Raw genomic sequence first — 9,910 nt, forward strand, 5'->3', positions numbered from 1 at the left:
GCACCGCCCTGAAACCCAACGGGGTGCTCTCTGAGGATCTGCGGGGCTGGAGTGGGTGTCTGGACTCTACTGTAAAACCCCGGTGCCACCTGCCTGCAGGGAGCGGGTGGAGAGGCTTTGGGGCGGCACTTCCTTGTGTCGCACTTCAGGCAGGTGATCACTATCCATCAATAACCCATCCGAACCCCCAACCCATTAGGCACCCCATCTCTTTAACTCCAATTGGGTCTCCAGTCTTCCCTGGGTGCATTAATGTGTGCAACCTTCACGTCCAGTTTCGGAGGGCACATTCCCAGTTTCGATCTCAGCTGCAGGCTGGGGGTTATAGGGGCAACTGGGAGACTTGGCAGGAGATCTACTTGCCAGAGGAGGAAAGGGGGTAGCTCTTGGGGGCTGAGCCTGGGGGCTGGCTGACCGTGTTGGTGAGGTAACAAGCTGCGGTTGCATCCATGGTACAGACATGGCCAGGGGAGATGCCCGCAATCGAGGGATGGGGTAGACCTCCCCCATTCTGTGTCCTTTGATTCTTTTGACTGCCAAGTTGTTTGTGGGGTTTCCTCCTCCTGTACCACAATTTTACGTTTTATTTTTGCCTTTATTTTTAAGCAAGTATCATACCTTGTTAGCCGCCATTTCTATCACACTAATACTTGCCTTCGCGTTACATTTAACGACCTCTCAACCTCCAGCTCAGATTCTGAACTTGACACCCTCCAAGCCCCAGCTTCACCCCCAGTTGCCACTTCTGTGCAGGGTCGTGTGTGTGTGTGTGTGTGTGTGTGTGTGTGTGTGATCCATCCCACTTTCTCTTCACACAGCCCTTTTCCCATTCAAATCCTACAAGAAGTACATTTCTGGCTATATTTTTCAAAAGCAAGACTATGCCCATCAATCAGCAGATCAGAGCAACTGCTTATGGGAAAGGACTGGAGTAGGAAGATCTTCTGCTCTAGTGTGAGCCTCTCCAGATGGTCAGCTTTGGTGACTTGTGAGTGAGTGCCTCCACCAAGTCCCCAGGTCCTCAGGACCCCAGGTCAAGACCTCTAGACATGATGGGCTGGGAAACTGTCAGGACACCTGACAATAGGGGACTATGTCTTCCATCTGGGCAACCTTTTAGTCCCACTGGCTCCTAAGAAAATGTCCCTTTCTCCTAAGGAGATTATAGTGGATACAAGCCCAAGCAAGCTGGCCACAGAAAGCCACCACCAGCTGGCTATAAGATGACCCACTAGCAAATCCAGTTGAAGCTGGTTGGCAATTTCTAAGGGGTGTGTCTGACCATAAATACCGACAAAGGCGCTGTTGACTGCACCCTGGCATTGAGGGCCTCTGGTTTGGTTTATTTCAAACCTTTGTTGCTAAGTTCTTCACACTTGAGCTAATAATCTAAGGGGAAAGTCTTGGTATGCTCAGGAAGACTCAGCAGTTCCAACCCTGCCTCCTGTAGGATAAAGGGGAAGTTCTCTGAAAGAGTCCAGAGGGAGGATTAGGAGGAGATCATCTTGGCCAAGGTCAAAAAAATTTGCCTCCATCTTGGTGACCTCTCTTCTCACTTGATGCCTTTTGCTGATTCTTGACGTCCAGACCAGACTCTTCCCAGATCCACTTTCCCTAGAGCAGCCTGCCCAAACCCTTAGCCCAACAGTGGCCCAATAATTGAAAACAAGTAAGCCCGAAGCCTCAGTTCTGTCTGAGCCCACTCACAAAGGAAACACTAGAATAGCTCATTTGAATAGAAAGCCCACTGGCAGTGTGGAAAGGGAAGTCTTCACTTTGAAATGCTAATTTTTTGTTTGCAAGACTTAGAGGGCTCTTTTGGAAACCAGGAATTCGAGAATGTCTTTTTGAATTTGTTCCTCCCCAGCTGTGTGAAAACGCTGCCTAGTCCTGGGCAGGAAAAAGGCAGTTTAGAAAAATAATATAAGAAAAAGATGATTTCATCTTTATCTAGAGTTTCTATGCTATCCTGTTGGGACTTGGCCAGGATTGGGGCAGATCAGAGATCTTACAGAGCTTGGAGAATCCCAAGATTGCACGGCCCTGGCTGGCCAGCGAAGACAGACAGGGGTACAGAGTGCAGGAAAGGACATGAGGACAGCACTGATCGAGCAGAAGGCAGAGTGCAGCAGGCCCTTGGTGCAAGACCTTGACTCCTGCGACTCCTGCGCTGCCGTCGAACAACTGTGGGCAAGTGTGAGAACCACTCACCTTTCCTAGGGAAGACACCAACTCACGCCAGATAGGGTACCAATAACAGACAGCATAACAATCCCGCACAAGGATAATTTGGTGAACCAGTGGGGAGAGTAAGTGAGTAACCCCAAAAGTTCCATATCACCAAAATGTCCCACACTTGCATAGATAGTGTTTTCCCCATAGCTGCGTAATTGGAATCCCTCTCTAAGCTCTGAGCTGCAGGGTCCTCGCTAAGATGGTAAGACTTACAGCTGGGGCTGAGTTGTCTTCTCAGACGGAACGTCAGTTGGGGCCATCTTCCTTTCTCTTATGGTGTGGTGTGCCTCCTTCATGAATGTGGTCCACCAAAGGAAGACAGGGACATGCCGAGAATGGAGGATGGAACCCAAGAGTAGATTTCAGTTTCTGAAAGTGATGAACAGGGAACGGGATTGTAAGGGACCTGTAGAAGTTGCTTTGTTGTACTGTGAGTGAGGCTGTCAGACTGAAGCTGAGCTGTCTGTACCCAGAAAGAACTGACCCATGTAAGGGAGGAATTACAAGAAGTTGTCTATAGCCATATCACCCTGAATGTGCCCCATATTTATTGTCTGATGGCAGAAGCTAAGCAGAGTCGGGCCTGGTTAGTTTTTGGATGGGAGAATTACATGAAAAAGGCATGTGGAGACATTCCTCAACACTGTCCTCTGAAATGACATGAAAAGTTGGAAACGAGGTGGGGGGATGAGATGGAGGTATGTGCTTGCTATGTGTTAAAGCTAAGAATACAAAAAGGAAAGAGATCACAAATTAGATCTGTTGGGTTGGGGGGGGGCGGGTCTTGTAAAGATGGGGACAGACCACTAAAGTCTAATAAACCAGAAGCAAACTTTATTCCAGAAACCAGAATCTAGGAAAAGGTAAAAATAAATAAATAAATAAATGAGTAAATAAATAAATAGAATCTCCATGGGGCACAAAAAGCTTATCAGTTAGCTGAGACTACAGCCAGAGATGGATTTTGTTAAGCTTGTGGCCAAGGCCGGTTTCTGAACCCACCTTTTTATAGTAGGGGCACCAAGCATTAGGTCTGAACAAAGGAATTTTTACAATCTCAAGGTAAAATTCAGATGCAGATTGCCTTACTTTACAATCTCCATTAAGGGAGTTTTTCAGTTAAACTAGTGTTTGCACTTAATCTATTCTCTTCCCTGGTATTTTTAGGGGGTGTTTACTGAAGCCCTGTGATCTCCTCTTCGATGCTGCCAGTTTCACATAGCAGGGATAATGCATGACCCAGAGGTCATATATCCATCTCCTAAAAGCTGACTCAGCTCATATCCGTAAAGTTGACTCAGCTCATATCCATAGGTTAGCTCTCAGTTTGCAGAAAGATGCTTTGGCCTTGTAAATAGAACTATGGGTTGTAAAGTGGAGTAACCCACTGTTAATAGTTAATCCTCAAGCTGCTGAGAAAGCTGTTGACAGTCTGCTCTCATTCTCTTAGGCTTACAACTTTCCATTTCTTTATTTCTACATTCTTATTTTTGGGATCTGCATTTTTATATTCTTATCCTTGGACCCTTTAAGATCTGTGCTGAATAACCCGTCCTGCAGTCTGAAAACTTAGAGTCCCTGGTGATAACCGTGAGGCGGAAGACAATGTGGTTACAGTGTGAAGGAGGTGAGCATGAGAGGGGGTACGGGTGCCCAGTTCCCCGAGTGAGGCTGGACTTGTATTCACCAGAGCAGAGGTTTTCTAGGCTGCACTTGGCTACTTGCTGATGATCCAGGTACTTCCTATTTATAAAAACCCAGGGCCATTGCTAAGGTTCTTAAAAGATACGGAAAATTAGCTCTAATCAACAATTGGCTGCAGTACCCTCAAGCCTTCTGAGCGGTACAACAAGCATCTCATATCTAGAGTGGTTTGGGGCTTTTGTCTAACTACGTCGTGGCCTAGGACAGAATTCTCCAAAGCAGAAACCGAGACGTTAGATGGTTATGTAGCATGAGTCAGAAGGAGGTCACCTCCTGCTTGTGTAGAGGTCGGGAAGGAACAGGTTTGGGGAGAGGGCCATGTTCAGGGAAATATCCGGGCAGCAGAAACTACCAACAAACAATAGCAGCTACAATTTGGTTTCGGGGTTTCGAGAAAGGTAAGTTCCAGTTTACTGATGGCGTCATAGGCTTAGAAGGTTAGGCAGCTAGCTGTTTGCGTCCACGCTGAGTGGTAGCTGTGGGTCTGACTGATACTCGCCTGTAAAGTTTTAGGTACTTGATTAAGACCTCATCAATACTCCCCAAAGACCATCCCGGCCTCCCAAATTCAGTCTTGGTTATCTCAGACATGACCCTGGGCGCTTTGTTCCCTGAGGCATCCCAGCTCATCAATGGGGTTATGGACCTTTTATTTTCCATCTAGGAGCTCATGGAAGTTGGTAGGTCAACATGCCCACTATGGAGAGAGAAGCTGTTTGCTGGCCTGAGAGTAGATGGCTACCTTGGGTAGGCCCTCACTCCAAGGGATTTTATTTCTCACCAGTTGCCCACAGCTACAGGTATCCCTGCATAGCATGAAGGCTGAGGGACCCTGCTGGGTCGATGGCTTAATGACTATCACAACGACCTGAGCTTTGCAGGTTAGGGGAGCTGATATTACAAAACGCTGTGGTCAGTAGACACTTAGCCGAGATGATGTTTCATGATATCCAGAGCCATTTTGTTTGGCATCACCCTAGCACCAAGGCTCAGAGAGTGTGATAAGATGCCCAGGCTACACAATGGGAAACTTAGCTTCTTGCATCTGGAAGGCTCTGTGACTATGGCTGCTGCACTAGATCCACAATTTGAAGACAGGAAGTGGTGGCTGGTTCTTAGAAGGTTTTCCTTGGAGGGATTCGGGGGGTACTGAATGCTCTACAGCCCCCAAGGACAAAGGGCTTCAGCACAGTTGGCATTGGCGTTTTTCCTTTGTCTATCCACTTCTATACCCATGTTTTTCTAGCACCAGAGAGAGATGGTCCTCCAACACCGAGGAGACCATGAGCAGGCTCCTAAGGCAGCGGCTGGCGTTGTCTGGGTGACTCAGAATCAGCAGGGAGGGTGGAGAGTGAGTGGAGAAAAGTCCCCGCTCTCTTGAAGAAGAGCATTCAAAAGGGACATGCCATACAAGCTGACAGATACCCGACTGCGTCCTTCTTTGGGTTGGGTCAGCACAGAGCACTTCCTGGTCACTGTAGAGTAAACCATGAAGGGTGGTGTCCGAATTAGTTCGGGCCTCACCTCCTGTTACTATCAAATTGGGGATTAAGCTTCAACATGTACATGAAGGGAGGGGGGATAAGCACTCAGATCATAGCAGATGGCACAGGTAGCACCCCAACCAGTCCTTCAATCATAAGGTTGAGTTGAGGGTAGCCTGCACAGGGAGAGCCTTGTTTTTGAATACTCTGTGAAGGAATCTCTGGGCCTTCCCTTAAGGTAGAAGAACAAACTAATACTGGCCCCACCTTCAATATCTCTTCAGTTCAAAATCTATTGATGCTGCCCAATGAGAGTCCATGGAGCAAGGTAGACCCATGCCTTTTTAAGTTCGTTATAGGGTGCAGGACAAGTTATCAGTCAGACACACACAGTGTAGTAGTATTTAGTGTGGGGTTCAGAGAGCAGGGAGCCCCAAGAGCATCAATTAGCAGGGCCTAGGAAGGAAGTACCCTTTAGTTGGTAGGCCACAGCTTACCAAATAGGGGAAAGACCTCCTTCTTCACATGGGAGCCAAATGCCATAGGCCTCTGGCCATCTCTTGTGGATGGAACAGTGCCATACCTTATATTACAGGGCACAAAGCTCATGAGAGGAGATGGGGTGACACTGGGAGGGAGTAGGCAGAACACATCCAGCCACAGGAATCCCAGGCTTCATGGATCAGGGAGAAGCCCTAAGTTCTGGAAAACGGATGCTGCCAGAGGGGGTGAGCCCGTGAGGACTTACTGAATCGGGTGAGCCCTGGAGAAGGAGAAAGGACAGGGCGTGGTACCTAGAGAATGTGGAGGTAGAAAGACTTTAATCCTGTTGACAGCAGGAGACTTTAGGGCAGAGCAGGAAAGCACCAGGGCTGGGAGGAGAGGTCAGACCCATGCATGAGCGTCTCCACTATCTATTCAGATGCAAGAGGAGCGGCTTCACTTCCTCCTCACCTAGACAGAGCCCATCCCCTCAGCCCATCCTCTCTGCTGGGCAGCCAAAGTTGGTCAGCACCTCAAGAGTCTCACACCAAGTCTGGGCCTGTGAGTCCTAGGAATGCAGGCCAAGCAGGTCTGGGGCTGGACGGGCTGAGCTTGATCCTCTTGGTGTTGGGGCCCCTTTCGCTGAGGGAACATTTGCCACAGCCCTCAGATCACCTTTGTGGCTTAGCACGTTCTCCGAGTTTGAGACTCTGGGTAAATGTTAAAATTTAGCAGGTTCATCTGGAATAACCTTGGATTTTATTTTTTTCTCAAACTCACATTTCTGCTTGAGGCTACCTCCAACTGCTACTCCATCCCAGGGTTTGGGGTAGTGGGGCACACACAGGAACTGACTCCTTCATGAAGGACTGGGAAGAAAGGAGAAACCTCTGGATATCCTGCCACTGACAGGCAGAGGACACTCCCCAGCCATGGATTCTTCTTAGCTTCCCTGTGAGAAAGAAACAGATCTTCACTTAGAGAAATAGAAAAAGAGCATTTGACCAACATTCCCTGATTCTTTCAAATGGGAGCAACTATACTTATTTCTATAGATTGTTTTCTTTAGCTCATGCAGAGGTGAATGCAAGTACTTCTTTGACCTTTTAAACCCATGGAGTGACGTGCCCATTCTAACAGCCTCAAATTCCTCAAGTGCCATATTCAGGCTATCGTAACCCAGAGAGCCAGGTTGGGTAGGGAGGTGCCTGTGGGAAATGGGGTGGTGATGATGATGAGGTCACACGTTACGCCTTCCATGTGGGTAAGTTTTGAGGTCCTTACCAAGGCCAATGTGGGCTCCTCTGAGGGAGCAGAGAGGGGTTGAGTGTCAGTGCTTCTTCAGCCCCTGAAATGGCTGGTCAATGCTGAGGTACTTGGAATAGAACTAAAGACACTGGGAGGGTAGTAGGGGTGCTGGAGATGTAGCTCAGGTGGTCGGGCATTTGGCTAGCATGCATGAAGTCCTGAGTTCATTTCCCAGGACCCCTGCACCCCACACTGGATGTAGCTCAGCAACTCAGTAGGATGCTTAGCTAGCGTGCACAAAAGCCTGGGTTCAATCCCCAACACTGTATAAACTAAGTACAATAACACATGCCTTTAATCCCAGCACTCTGAAGGCAGAGGCTGAAGGAACAGGAGTTCAAGGTCATCCTATATCATTCACAGGCGTATTGAGTTTGAGGTCAATTTGGCCTATCTGAAGCTTTATCTTAAGTAAAGGAAAGAAGGAATGGGAATGAGGGGGTAAAGAAAGAAGTAAAAGAAAAAAGAAAAAGAAGCATGGAAGGGATGGAGAAACAGATGGTTCCAGCACAGAGGTCCCAGAAACGCCCTGAGATCAGAAAGCACAGTGAAGCCTCAGGCAAGCCAAGCTGGCAGCCTGCTGCAGAGAGCATGGAATGTGGATGCTTGACTGGGGACCTAGCCCAAGGTTTCAGAAATGGGCGCTTACTCAAAACCAGGGAACCCTGACAGAAGGGCAAGTAGGGAGAAAATCCCCAGCTTTGGGGCAAGCCCAGGCTCACAGCTGAGCTCTGTTGGATCCCTGAACCTACCACCTTTGACACAAAATGTTGTATGCTTGGTCCTGTGTAGGGCTGACTAAGAGGAAGGAACAGTTTTTGTCTGCCCCAGGGTGTTGGCCTATGATTCAGAGTAGCTGATCCCTGAAAGCAAGGGAAGGACCTCGCCACCGCCCTACCTGGATGGTGGGGAAGGCTCCCAGAGCGAGGTGCTGCTCCTCAGGGGTGTGTAAGAAACAAACCCAGCCCAGGAAGGTGGCAGTAGCCCTTCAGTTGACCAGCCCAACCTGTCTGGGGAGCTTGCCTGCGTGAAGACCTGGTTAGTGTGTCACAGGGGTGACTTAGACCCGTTCGTTCCCTCCTTCTCTATCAACACCCTAGAACCCAGCACCTTCACAAATAACCACCTCTCCCAAAACTCCTCAAAAAACAAAGCAAAACAGAGTCTAATATCCTGGCCTTACCAGGTTCCTTGAGATATATCAGCTCCCCGTTCTCCTGCCCCCCTCATCCTACACAATCATTTGCTTCTTATGTAGACCCTGGGTCCAATCTATCAATATAGAACAGTCACAAGATATAGGAAGTCTGTGCCCAGACTGGGACCACCATGCTGAAAATGGAAGAAGGCAGTGAGCATCCTTGAGGCAGTTCAGTGGGATATAGGAAAGCCTTTTTTCAAAAGAAGTAAATCTTGAAAATTTTTGAAAATACTTGTTTTAGGATTTTATACAATATATTTCGGTCATGTTTACCCACAACTCCCCTACCTAATTCCCTTCAGATTCGTCTCCACTTCCTGCCCCTTTCAGCTTTTTGTTCTTTAAAACAACCTATCAACTCCCATGTGTGCTGCTCAGATATTCTGAGGCATAGGATCACCCACTGGACAGTGTCTGGTCTACCAAGACCCAGCCATATGCTTAAAGAAAACCGTCTTCGGTTAGGGGTGGAAGCTCACGAGTCCCTCCTACTCCATGCCAAAGAAGAATGTTACATTTTTATTTATTGTGTGTTCATGCATGTGTGTGCCTGTGCATGTGTATTCCCCCCCTCACTTGTGTGTTTGTAGTTGTTTCTCTCTTTCTACCATGTGGGTCCTGGGAATCGAACTCAGGTCTTTAGGCTTGCCTGTAAACAGCTTTATCTGACTGGCCCCAGGAGTACATCTTTGGGAAGTGAAAAGAAGAATTTAGTTGTACACCTCAACATAAAGCATAATCCATTATATTGAGCTGAACCTGGTACAGTCCTAGCATTTGGGAGACTGAGGCAGGAGAATCAAGGCCAACCTAGCCTACAGAGAAAGACTCTCTTTCAAAAAAATAAAAGAAAGAAAGAAGACAAATGAGTGACTTGAATGCAGGTGGCCAAGGAGACTAGAAGAGCGGGTCCTGTCCTCTGGAGCTACGGGTGCAGGTGATTGTGAGCAGCTTGCCCAGGATACGGGGACTGGAACTCAGCTCCTTCGTGAAAACAGGTACCTGCCCTTGCCATCTCTGCAGTCCCCATGTGTATTTCCTATCTCTGCTTGTCTGTCTGTTCCTCTCTCTCTCAGTTATAACATTCAGAGGAAGGCATTCCCCAGTTGCAGCCTGCTGACCTTGGTGGTCCCTTCATCTTGCCCGAGAGTTCTTGCCTGCTGCAGGACTGGACGGATGTGAGAAGCAGACCTTGCTGCAGAGATAATATCTTTTTCCCATCCCCACAGTCCTGACCTCTGTGGCACAGGAGACATGGTTAACAGAACTGGCTGTAAACCTGAGGTGGGGTGGAGCTGGAGGCAGGCACTCCTAGGTCCCAGAGGCCCCACCTGGGAAGCACACCTTGCTCTTTGGTTTCTTGGATTCCTTTAGGCCATACATGGTTATGAGCCTCTTGTCTTAGACTTTCTCCCCACAAGCAGTAATTGTCTTTTTAGGCACCAAGCAGACCATCCCTGTGTTTTCTCAGAGCTACTGCCCTTTCTCTCTGCAC

The sequence above is a fragment of the Microtus oregoni genome, unplaced genomic scaffold, assembly GCF_018167655.1.
Source record: "Microtus oregoni isolate MIOR12 unplaced genomic scaffold, Mior012 000031F_ref0000149, whole genome shotgun sequence".
In the NCBI taxonomy this organism is placed as follows: domain Eukaryota; kingdom Metazoa; phylum Chordata; class Mammalia; order Rodentia; family Cricetidae; genus Microtus; species Microtus oregoni.